Below are 13,959 nucleotides of genomic sequence, written 5' to 3'. Positions count from 1 at the left end.
TTACAATCTTGGAGTATGACTCTAAGACTTGTATTGGAATGAAGTATGACTCATCTTCTTGATTTAACCATTTCAACAATTTCAAGATCCCTTCTTCTTAGTCATAAGAATGCACTAAGACTTCCTTAGAGAACTAATTTTGATATGGTTTCTTAATCATTAAGATGATCACAAAACTGATACTAAAGTATTCTCCCATCTTTTCAGATTTGAGAGACTTTTATCCTTCTGCCTAATTTGATTCTTCTTATTCGCTCTGCCTTACATTTGAAACCTTTTCCAATGTCTCAGAGTTACACTTAAGCTTGTAAGTATAATCATATTTACTGAGCTTTAGTAAACTATGACGAATAGCCTTATATCTTTTGTGGTGGACTTAATCAGTGCACATGACAATGTACTCGATCCCTTAGTCCATTACTTGACTCACACATCCATGTGAATAAGTAATTAGTCTTAATTTTTCCAATACTTGAAAGTTCTCATTCATCATGCTATACAACTTGCATGATTCCAAGTCCCGGTCCAATTGAGACTTTGGATGATGAGAGTCTTTCCTTATTTGGTAAATTTAGACATTACCACAAATGAAGGAATCAGTTTCATATTTCCACTCTTGCTATTAATGGAATCATATAAGCAACAATTTTTTTCCAAATGCCATTGTAAGGATATTTAAAATAAATAAAATAAAAATTTTCTTTTATTTTAAAACTATGCGGAAAAACTTATCCTTACAACCCATATGAAAAACTTGTTGTTATCTATTCCTTAGCAATATCTCATAACTCCTAAGAAGTAGCTCAAGAATCCGATTTTCAAACTACGCGATAGAAATCCATCTATGCGATCAGATTCAGCATATTCTTTCTTTAAGTTCCTTTACTTTTCTTTGATTCTTAAAACATTACCATGTGACCCAGTCACATCATGTATCAGGAATCTGAAAATAGAAACTTAACCGAGTTAGATTAGTGGACTTTTACCTGAAGTAGAGTCAATCTTATTGACTTTAACATCCTTAGGTAAATTAGGCAGCTTCGCAACTAATGACCCTTACTTTGGCAATATAAACATATGGACCCTTTGATAATGGTACACGGGACTATCACAGACTTAGCTTTTTCTCTTTACCATTTGTTCAACCGAGTTGACTATGGCCAATCCCTTTCCATTGGGAAGAGAATGCTTTTCTGGATTTCCTGTGTCACTATTGTCAATGTTCATAAAGTTTCAGGAAGTTGATCTTAGCAAATAGATAAGATCATTAAGGGTCTTGTCATAGTCTGTTTCATAGGTGTTCCAAAAGAACTCACTATGTGACTTAGAAAGTGATTGAACCACCAACTTTCTCAAGACTTTGACACCCAACTCTCCCGGCTTGTCAACATGTGACTACATCTCCAAGATGTGACCACACCAAGACCTTGCCTTGCCATTAGGGCTTGAGTGACCTTAAACTTTTCAAGAACTTGTGGGTTAGGGAGAATAATTGGAGGAGGAGAAAGAAGTATGATATCCATGGGACATCATCTTCATTAAGGAAAGCTTGTTTCAAGAGATTTGGGAAGATCATAAATGTCTAATCCAGACATGTTATGGGAGATATTCAAGATAGTTGATCTTTGAGTCCTTAATATGACACCCAATAAGAAAATATTAAGGCTAGGACCCAACAAACTATTTTATAACTTAGAAGAGGTATGCCGTAATCCAAGCTATAAAACAATTTGAAGGTAGGTGAATGACGATTCACCAATTTCCACCAAGATAAACGAAATGTATTATTAGGTTTTAATTGGTTTTGAAACTCCTAGATCTTTTGAGATTCATTGAACTGTTCAATGGCATGTTTCAATCTCGAGTGTGCCCTTCAGGTTTTGTGACTGGGATGCCGAGGATCACAAAACAAGGTGTGAAGTAACCATGCAAATTACTGGGTACCCTTAAGTGTTTATCCCTCAATCAATGTGCCGGTTAACCACACACGCTCCATCGATACTATGATAAACATTAAGTTACCCTTTGCCTACCTTGTTAAATACGAGTTAGTGTGCCGGTTAACCACACACGCTCCACTAACCGACTTAAACAAAGTGCAAAGTGTAATTTCATGGATTAGCACCTTATTCACATTTTCCTAAGTAACTAAGATTGGGAATTATTAAGAGTTTAGTTACTTAGTATTTATCATTAATACTTTTAATGAAGGGAGAATTATAGTCATGTCAAACCCGTTCGGCTAACGACCCTCCACCAGTCAAGCAAGCGGTGGGTGAGAGTGAACACCCATTAAGCTGCCATTTTATAGGCAACAACCTTATACCCACCTTATAGACCGGCTTCGTGAATGAGGCGTACTAGCGGTAAGACCGACTTTACTCTTATACATATATATATTATTAACTTATAATATTATAAAGTATAAGGGTTGAATTTTAACTTTTAAAATTCTAAGGGCTAACTTGGAATTAAAGTATTCATAAGAGAAAACTTTACAAAGTCCAAAACTTGAGGGCAAGTTTTGAAACTATTCAAAACTAATTAATTCCATAACTTATGTATTTAAAGTAGTTTTAATCCAAAAACTCTTCAAGTTCCATAACTTGTGGACAAATTATGGAAGACTTTAAACTAATAAAGAATTAATATTTTCTTTATTTTATAACTTATGGAATTAATTAAGGTTACATATTTTATTTATTTATTTATTAATGAAGTAACTCTTGAACCTCCATAACTTAAGGACAAGACTCTTCATTTTTTTTTTTGTAACCTTTGCCAACTTTATGAGTTTTATGAGTCTTTAATGTGACTCTTCATGTAACTTAAGGATAAGTTACACAAACACATTTTATACTCAACTCTTAGATTAATTTGGATTGAAAACAACTTTTTCACTCAACTTTTCTATTAATCTAAGCAACTCATAAGAACAAGATAATTCAAATCAAACTTTTTCATGTAATTAGTCTAACCTTTAAACTAATACAAAACATGAATCTATTGACAATTATCTTTGAAAATGGATTAGCATGAACATTACCACATTTAAAAACAAGTTTATAAGTTCAAAACAACTTAGGGTAATGTTCCTAGTCCATTTCTAGCCAAAAACCTCGAAGATATGCTGTCTGGGGTCCAACTCGTCGAGTGCATGAACACAACTCGGCGAGTTGGATGCATTTTGCCTTGGACTCGTCGAGTCCCTTCATGGACTCGGCGAGTCAGCTGGGCTGACAGCATCAAAACTCGATTTTTCAGCTTCTATTGCAGGTATAACAAGAAAACAAGCCTAGGCTCTGATACCACTGTTGGGTTATGAGCATTCTAACACTCCTAAGTGTACATGCAACCCTAAATACCTTGGATCTATGTTTTCTCTATTATACATGCAAATATGAACATCCAAGGTATTATCCTAAACTAGCATACAAAATATCAATATAACAAGATAGAATACATACCTCTTCAATGGTGCTTGTCTTCATGAAGCTTGAGTGCTTAGTGCCCCAAGTGTGACACCTCAAATGGTTCACACAACACCATAAGCACTTGGAATAACTTAGAGAAAAATAAGAACACTTCATGAAATCGTGTAGCCCTCATACATACACATAGTGTTAGTCATAGACACGATTTCTTGAGCCATGGGTTTCTTTTATATGGTGGCTATTAGGGTTACACCATGTAACTCATGACTTTACCCATTCCTTATGGTCCATGGGTTTTAACCTCCATGGAGTATCCATGGGTCACCCCATGGACTTAGTCCAACATAAGGAATCTTGGATCACAAGCCCACATATATAAGAATGAATGATTTACACAATCAACCCATATATTTAATTAGTCTCCTTTTGATCACTTAATTAATTCCAAATTAATTCTTGATCAATACTAATTAAATAACCTTATTAATATATTAGAACTTATAATATATTAACAAACCTTAAGTGTTATTTCTCTCATTTTAGTCTATCTAAGTGCATGATGCCATGCAACCCAAATGGACCATGCCGGGTCGGGTCAAGTTTTACCAATTATAGTTATGGACTTAGACATTAATCCAACAGTAAGCCCATAGTATGTTAGATGATTGTATCTCTCCGGGTCGGGGTCCAATGTCGGGGAAATCCCAAGGAAGATTCTCATGTTGTATGTTAGATTTTACTTGTTGTCTATGTGATATTTGCATGTGCTTGGTAAGGAGGTGAGTGTGGGCGAGGTCCCGTATCTTATCACTAGCTAAGTATGGATGGGGTTTCATATCTCACCATTAGCAGACTAGTGGCGATGCCCATAATAGGAATGGAGTGACTGTGGGTGGGGGCTCATCTCTAACTACTAACAAGAGCATGGACGGGGTTCCACAACTTGAGTAGTAGGACAGGGGCGAGCCCTAGTTAGGCGAGGCCTTAAATCAAGGGACAGTTAGAGAGTTTTTATTTATTAGTATGCTATTTGATTGTATGTATGTGTGTAGCGGGCGAGGCCAGGAGGCAGGCGGGGCCTAAGAGAGACAGATATGTATACCGAGTGGGGCTCGATGCCAGGTGGGACCCGATTCCAGGCGGGGCCTGATGTCGAGCAAGGCCCGATGCACTGGGCGGGGGCCCAGTACGTGGTTATGTGTTCATGGTTATGCGTATACGGTATGTGGTAGGTCGGGGAACTCACTAAGCTGCGTGCTTACGGTTTTCAGTTTTCATTGCAGGTACTCCAGGTAGAGGAGAGAAGATTTTGGGTTGGAACATACACCAAAGGAGTTTTAGCCTGGGATGTTTACTCTGATAAAACGAACAACTGTTTTGAAATGATACTCTGTTGAGTTATATAATCATTTAGTTATGGCTGAAATGACTTAATACTTATGGTCTTATTAACGTTTTAAAAATAAATTTTTGGTCATGATTTTTGGGATGTTATAGTTATTCCTCCGGTGAGAGGGAGGAAATCACCAAGTGGGGCTCAACTTTTTTATCCTTTCTCGATGCTGATGAGCTGTTCATTTGGACCAGCTACATTCCTTTTTTTTTCATTTGCATTTGTTGGCTCAAAAGAGACAATAATGCCATTGCCTATTGTATTATTTTTTTAGAATCATTTACTGAAATGATACACTATTGATGTTTCATTATGTATAATATGGTGCATTTGCCCTTTTTTTTGTTTTGGTCAGAAAGAAATATATACACTATTCTTGTACATTTTATTATCATTTGAACAATCATGAGCTGTAAAATTATTCAACTTTTGAGGTTGGGTTTGATTTGATGGATTTTTCAAGTGTATAAACACCATAACTGTGTGTACATGCAGTGGCTTCAGAGAATGAGACTAGCTGCTCTCACTTTTTTCTTTTATCCATTGAAATTAGAAAAACATATATACTTCTATTGTATTCTTAATAGAGCGGCACAACTTATGAGTTTTAATTTTCGAGTTTTGTTTCTAAGATGTATTTTGGAGAGAGTGGTAAATATGAACATGGCTCTTGGAATTTTGTTGATTTTTATTATATGTACAAGTTTTGTAGTTCTATGTACAAACAATAGTTCAAAGGATGTTGTCTTGCATAGAAAATCACCAACTGAAAGGGATTTCCATGTGATATGAACTGCTAAGAGTTTAAAAACTCATAAAACTTTCTTTCTTCATCCCAATTTTCTGAACACGTCCCCAAAATATGAACAAAAACTTATTTCAAAGGCTTTTCTTATGCTTGAAAAACATTCTGATTAGCTGAGAGTGGATTTTGTTGATCATATTAACTGGAAATGGTGTAAGAACTTATGGAAATTTCAGTTATTTCCAAGTTGTTGGATAAAACACCAAAATATGAACAAAGAATATGTAAAACCTCATAGAAACTTGTTGTCTTCCTATCTTCCTGAACAACCCGCCAATACATGAACGAAAATTGATCTAAGAAGATCTGTGCAAGCTTGGAAAATGTTCAAATGAGCAAGATATGGAGACGATCTTGAGATATGAGGCTTGAAACGAAGTAGATCTAGAGATCTAAGCATTCGGTAAACAAATTTGGTCAGATCTTGGCGAGAGCCAAACAGATCTCAACAGATGATGGTTGAAATGAACAGATATGAGTAGCCATGAGGCAAAGAGCAACAAATCTTTACATTTGGTAAGCAGATTTGGGAAGATCTTCGTGAGGGTAGGACGGATCTGAAGTAAAGAATAACAAATCGAAACTGAAACTGAGGTTGATACCAAGAGACGATAACTATTTGCTATTGGTCCTATGGATGGTGCCAAATGTTGCGACATCTCACCTGGTCTTCGGGACTTGTAGTCTTGGATCGGGATTGGAGATCAGGGTGTGATGTCGTTTGCGTATTCCCGACTTGATTACTTGCAAGAATCACAACAAATCGTTAGAGCTTCCCCAAGGCCTGAGCCATTGAGCAGGCTCCGACGATCAAGTAAGATCGATGTCGAGGATGCACGGGTTTCTACTAGCTAGAGAAAGCGACTTTGTTTTGTGGGATATGAATTTAGCCATGACAGTTGGTTAGAGGCTAAGAGACTAAGGGGAATTCCTAAGGTTTAGATCTCTAGGAAAATTCCAAAGGAAGCTCCCTTCTATGGGGGAGAACATGTTCTATTTATGGGGGACAATTAGGTCTAAGGAGAGTTAGGTCAGGCCTTGGGCCGGCCCAACTCAGGCCCAACTAGCAAAGAGTTGGGTCAGGCATTTTGGGATCGTCAGGAGAGCACCAGGAGTGGTCACTACGCGAGTGCTAGACAATGATGGCAGAAAGCACCAGCAGAGCGCCAGGTTAGGCTGACATGCCAAGTCTTGATGTCTGGACCATGCTAATGGATCATACGTGAACAGACATCTTACAAATATCTTTGACAAATTTAACATGTAATTATAACATTAACACTATTTTTGTCCCATCTTTCAAATGTACATTTCCTATTCAGAGCATTCTTTTCACTTAATTCCTTTATAACAAATATCAATATTTCATATTTACTCTTAAGTTCTTATATTTTTTGATATCTTGGACAATTTACAATCTATTCCATAAAATCATTACTCAAACACAACACTACATTTACTAATTTGGTTACAAAGTTATTAAGTTGATTTTTTACCAAAACAATATCTTTTTTTTTTTTTAAGTAAGTAGTTTCTAGTTAATTGTTTAGTTGTTGTGGTAATCTTGGTTGAAGATAATTCTTTATGGTCAATGTAGATAGGAGAACCTTTTTTGACATTGTGTGTTATTATAATAACAATACACTTTATTTGCAAGCTATTTTAGGAATATCATATAAAGAGGTTTGCACATTTTCGTTTTTTAGCAATAGTTTTTACAACCTCAAAATAGTAAATAAGATCAATAGACAAAGTAGGATGTTAGTCATGAGATAACATTTATCCTATGTATTGTCGGATGAGAGTTTGAAGAGACTTGAAGATAAAGTAGTATGCTCTCTCAGTTGGATGAAAAGAATCCCAAAACACGTAGTTTGAGACATTGGTGCACACCGGTGATTTTTGATTACACATGAAGTTAGTTTCAATTAGTCCACTCCCACAACAACCTCTATGGACTTCTTCAAAATCTTTTAGGTTAACAACAAGAGAAAAGGGAGCTTGTGTTAAACAAAAAAAACATGTTCCTTATACCAACAAAATCGAAAACTATGTTATGTATCAAGTAATGGTAGTATTAATAATGGTTAATAAAAATGGTTTGAATTGCATGCTGGGTAGTGGCAACATGCGCGAAAAATAACAAACTAAACTCATTTCTGTGTTTTTTATTTTAGGGGAAAAATTACTTAAATTTTTGTTTTCTACTAGAAAATTCTTAAAGCAAAATGATCATTATATATCCAGTTATATATGTAATACCAATCTCCAATCATATACTTACCATTTTGACGGTTTCTTGTAACCATATCCATGATGGGCTTGTATATATCAGCATAAATAATCCTTGTATCCCATCTTTGAACACCCTTTAAGTTATTTTCCAGAAGTTTATTATAATCTCTTGAAATGGAATTAAAACGTTCAATGCATTTACGACTATGAATAGGGTCCTTGGAGTTAGCGGTAATGATAGCAGGCAAACATCCAATTGGAAGCGCACTCACCACCCCTATTTTCTTTGCACCCTCATCCATCAAGCCTTGTCATACAAAATAACAAGAATGATCAGTTTTTAGGTTGTCTATCATTTATTACAAAGGATGTCACCTATTCCTAAAATAATTACCTATGGCTCCATCAAGACTTGAACCCATGATCCCTTAAAACACAAAGGACGTGTTAAACCGGACTGTGCTCCCTTAAAACACCAAAATAACATTAGGATTGAATGAGTCAACCCTAAAAAGTTTTCTGGGTTATTTGTGTCATTTCCTTTTGTTTTAATTAGTTATTTTAGTGTTTTTAGAACCTTGTACATTTTGGTACAAAAAATAGAGTTTTTTTTTCTTTATCAACCCCAAGAGGAATAGCGTAAAAAGGGAAAGCAAAACTTCAAACATATTTTTCCGCTGATGTTTTCTACATGTTGGCAACATCCAACGGCCAATAGAAATATTGTAACAAAATAAGATAAGGATCGACTACTAAATTCACAATTATCCAGTGTCGATTGATCTGAAGCATGTCTATATTATCATACTTGAATATACCACATCTTTAAGTGTGGTTTCACATTTCATAAAATAAAAAATTACTCTACTTTTTACCAAATGGACGTAATAAGTCAAAGTTCCCTGTATGGGAAAAAATAAACGAAAAAAGGCATGTACTTTTCTTCCAATAATATTCCTACTTTTTTTTTTGAAATCGGCAAATATATTAATCAAAGAAACCACATCAAGCTAATGTGGGAAAACGAAAAGTACAAGACAGTCAAAAACAAAAACTACAGACAAAGAGTGGGGCATAAATTCCAAACTCTCCAATCTACATTTTTGCATGGAGTTCTATGCTTGCACCAAGTAAACGTCATCGCTTTTATCTTTTCTGTTATGACCGCCGATGAAGTGTGAATCTGTTCGTACACCCGTTTATTCCTGGCTAACCATAAGCACCATAATGCTCCATTAAAAATCATATTCAAAAGCCTCTTTTTTCTATTACATCCGGAACACCTTGAGACGAATAGTATCAACTCCCTTACCGACGTAAATCTTCCACAATTGAGTTCACACCAGGATGTTATCGAATTTAAGACTGAAATCGCAATTGGGCACGTAATCAAAATGTGGTCCGACGTCTCCTCTTCCAAGCTGCAACCACTACATCTAGTTGATGGGATAGTGATCCCACGCCTACTAAGTGCCACCGCCGACGGAAGTCTACCTTGTTTTGCTCTCCACATGAAGGAGAGAATCTTGAACGGAGTCCATTTCCCCCAATCGAACGGTCCATCACATACAACAAAGTCGGCTAGTTCAATCCTTTCCCGTATCTGAGACACCATGAATCGTCCGTCAGAAACAAACTCTGATTTCCACTCACCCGCACCCACGTTCCACGATATTATATCTTTGGGATCAATGTTGATCGTTTGCAGAAAAGATCTTGATTTGATTATGTTTTTCCATACCCCCGTACTCGATTTATTCGCGAACACTGACCAATGCCTTCCATCTAACTTATGCAAACATCGAATAGTTTTTGCCCACAATGATGAGTTCTCAGATTTCAAACGCCACATCCATTTTGCTAGCAGTGAAATGTTGATAGATTTAATCGAACCTAGTCCGATCCCCCCAATCGTCCTTGGAGAAACGAGCTTATTCCAAGCCACCCAATTAATACTTTTTTTCTCGTACACCTTGTTCCAAATGAAGTTTCTTCTAATTTTTTCCAGCGTGTCAATCACACCTTTCGGGACTGCAAAGATTGACATGTAATATATAGGTAAGTTGCCAAGGACCGCCTTAGCCTGGGTTACTCTACCACCGAAACTTAAAGATTTCGCTTTCCAAGTCGTGAGCTTATTTTGGAACTTTTCGATAACCGGTCTCCATGCTCGCTTCTTGTTCATATTTTCGCCCACCGGAACTCCCAGATAAGTGAAGGGAATGGATGAAGGTTCACACCCAAGAGGAGCCGCCCAGTTTGAAACTTCTAAATTAGGTACCCCCACCCCATAGACTTTTGACTTTGTGAAGTTCACTTTTAGTCCGGACGACACGTGGAAGCATCGTAATATTCTTGATAAATTCGCAATGTTTCTCCTTGACCATTCGCCTATGAATAGCGCGTCATCTGCATAGAATAAATGAGACAAGCAAATGTTAGGTTGTGAGAATTTAATTCCTTCAAATATTCCTTTCTCCACTGCTGATATCATGGCTTGATTGAGTCCCTCCATCGCGATTAAAAACAGAAAGGGAGAGAGTGGGTCACCCTGTCTGACCCCTTTTGTCATTGGAAATTCTTTAGTTGGGCTACCATTGATTATTAAAGACGCCCTCCCAGAACTCAGACAGCCGTTCAACCATAATCTCCATTTCAATCCAAATCCCATTTGTTCCATGATAGAGTCCAGGAACGCCCAATTTATCGAATCAAACGCTTTATTAAAATCAGCTTTAAAGAGTAGTATCTTTTTGCCTTTAGCCTTTGCCCACGAGCAAAGCTCGTTAACTATCATTGGTCCTTCCAGTATATTCCTTCCTTCCACATACGCTGATTGTACCTCTCCAATGATGTTACCAATCATGTTTTTTAATCTGATCGCCAACAACTTCGCAATGATTTTATATATCGATCCAATCAGGCTTATTGGTCTGAAATCTCCGAAGTGCGTTGGATCCTTAGATTTCGCCACTAGAGATATGAAAGAGGAGTTACATCCACACGATAGCTTTTCGTGAACTTCAAAATACTTTACCATCCCCACCAATTCCTCTCTCAACAGCTCCCAAAACTTTTTTATAAATTTAAACGTGAATCCATCCGGTCCCGGAGATTTTTCATCCCCACATGCCCAAACTGCTCTTTTTATTTCCTCTGTTGTAATTCCAGCTTCCAAGAATCTAGCATCAATTCCAGAAAGTCTTTTAAAACCTGGATTGCAAAATTTTGGTCTAATAGGCCATCTTTCTTTAAATTTATTCCTAAAGAACTTTTCTGCCTCCATGTTTCCACATTAAATAAGCATATGCTTATGGGGCGAGTTTAATGTTTCACTGCTCTATATTATGTTCTATTCCAAACGTTAAAATCAAAAACTCTGCTACCTCAACATCCGGACGTAATTAATGAACGATATTAATTAAAGAATTGTATAAATATTTTAGACAGAAGGAAATAAGAATTTGAAGAACAGTAAGAAGCTTTCAATATTCTCCCACAAGAAATTCTGATAACTTAAGATGGTTGAATAGGCTCTTCGTCGAACAACTATGGCCCCATAATAGTTGAAAGCGAAGTCGTTTGTTCCTGAACTCACGATGTATATTGCTCTCCTAATCAAATCATCTGCTCTCTCCTTACCAATCACCATCGCCACTTTTCTTTTATAGTCTCTGAATAAGTCTAATTGTTCCAGTGAAGTGCAATCACAATGGACCATGCTAAATCGGTTCAAATACATACCAAATACAGTTATGCACTTACACTACTAGAAAACATGGGGTCTTCCTACGGAAAATAGCTACGAAAAATTTTCGTAGCTAATTAGCTACGGAATTGCTAGGGATTAACTACAGAATGGGATGCCCTAATTTAGTAACGGAATAGCTACGGATGCTAATCCGTAGCTATTCCGTAGCTAAATAGCTACGGAATGGCTACGGGATACCTACAGATACTATTTACCTACAAATTAGCTACGAAGTATGCTTTCCGTTAGAATTCTGTAGCTAATCCGTAGCTAAGTAGCTACAGATTAGCTACGGATTTTTCTTATTTTTGATTTTTCGAAGTCGTTTTTTTCGTTTCGTTTTTTTACACCTCTACTATACATGATTATCTATATTTTCACTAACCTATAGCTATTAATATCGTTCATAAAGTTGTGTGCCCTTTCGGGATCAAGTACTCGTTTCACAGTTTAACATTGTAATGCCTATACTTTTCACAAACTTCTGATGGATTATATATATATATATATATATATATATATATATATATATATATATATATATATATATATACCTGAATGAGTTGTAGTATATGTGTATGTGTATATGTGTATGTATACGTGTTTGTGAGATGTATGTGAACGTATTCAAAAGCATTATAGTGTTAAACCACTAAACGAGCAATGATTCTCGTATGTGCACATGGCTTTATAAATGATATTAATAGCTATAAATTGGTAAAAATATAGATAATCATGTATAATAGAGGTGTGAAAAAAACGGAGCGAAAAAAACGACGTTTGGTGCTCGAAAAATCAAAAATAAGAAAAATTTGTAGCAAATCCATAGCTAATTAGCTACGGAATAGCTACGAAATTCTAACGGAAAGCATATTATGTAGCTAATCCGTAGGTAATTACCTATGGATTAGCTACGGAATATGTTTTCCGTTAGAATTCCGTAGCTATTCCGTAGCTAATTAGCTACCGATTTGCTACGGATTTTTCTTATTTTTGATTTTTCGGGCACCAAACGTTCCTTTTTTCGCTCCGTTTTTTTCACACCTCTATTATACATGATTATCTATATTTTCACGAATTTATAGCTGTTAATATCATTTATAAATGCATGTATACATACGAGATCCATTGCTCGTTTAGTGGTTCAACACTATAATGCTTATCAATACGTTCACATCCATCTCACAAATTCATATACATCATCATCATCAACAACATCAACATCATTGATGAGTTATAAAAACTTTTTGATCGATTAGATCTTTGTAACAGGTAAATACTGAACATAAAAACAATGAGATAAAACACAAGTATGGATCTGAATGAGTCGAATGATTAGATTACTTAATCCTCAGCAGAGCTCGATTAAGAACTTCCGCTGTAGAGGATTCTAGGGTTACAAAAGATATCTTAAAAACAAGATGTGAAATGTACTCCAAAAACTGTATAAAAATATGCATGCAAGCATCTATTAATACTCAAACCCTAACAAACAAATCATGGATGGACAGGCCCATACCGGATACAAAATAGGGCTGTGAAACGAGCCCATGACGCAACACACTGCTCCCAACAATCTCCCCCTTTGTGTCAAATGGGGCGAGACTCTACTTCGGCTTGCTAGACCCTGCCACATCAGCTTTCTTTGTGAAACTGAACAGGTAGGGAATGATGGCAAGAAGAGTTATCCTGAAGCGAATGTACCACTAGATCATATCATTGAAGTACTTCTTGTCAGTATCCGAGTTTTGCTTGCATCGATTAATAATTCCCAGAACATACTCCAGACAAGATGTAGTGTAAAGATGCTTATCTGCCAGGGCAAACAGACACTTCTGACCTTCTCCTCTGGTGAACATAACTAAGTTTCGTTTCAAATCAATCCTCCCCATCTGCATTTTGTTCAGATCACTTGCAGAACTGACTGGGGCGACTGTAGGCTTCTTTCGGAGGATATTTGCAATTTCTTGATCCAGCTTCGCAACCTCAATGACATAGCAGCCTAACATCCTCTTTAGGTGTTCTATGATCGGCTCATATTCCTTTTCATTGGTGAGGAGGATATTGTGCAGAATGATCCAATCATGAGGAATTAAGTTGGGAAGATCAGCAAGAGAAATGGCATGTTCGGTCTTCTCTGATCCCCTCAATATTTTGAATCGAACATTGACAAAGTTTCCCTATTTTGTAGGTTTGAGGACACAGATGTTGATGATTTTTTGTGTACTCCAAGTTTTCAACTGAGGCTGAGCGTACCTCAAGTAGAAATCAATCAACTCCTTGTCAACCTTTGGGTGAGGATGAGGGACTTCAGCAATGTGACTGAAGGCATGAAAGATGA

The 13,959-nt window shown here is 36.5% G+C and overlaps 1 pseudogene; it reads right to left on the bottom strand.

Moving 5' to 3' along the window:
• Positions 1 to 7,411: 7,411 nt before the first annotated feature.
• LOC145013176 (GDSL esterase/lipase At5g45960 pseudogene) lies at positions 7,412 to 11,588 on the bottom strand (annotated as a pseudogene).
• Positions 11,589 to 13,959: the final 2,371 nt, after the last annotated feature.

Source organism: Lactuca saligna, chromosome 1 (assembly GCF_052625555.1).
Source record: "Lactuca saligna cultivar CGN05327 chromosome 1, ASM5262555v1, whole genome shotgun sequence".
NCBI classification, from domain to species: Eukaryota; Viridiplantae; Streptophyta; class Magnoliopsida; order Asterales; family Asteraceae; genus Lactuca; species Lactuca saligna.
The sequence above is the reverse complement of the archived record's forward strand: the minus strand, read 5'-3'. Positions and strand labels throughout refer to the sequence as shown.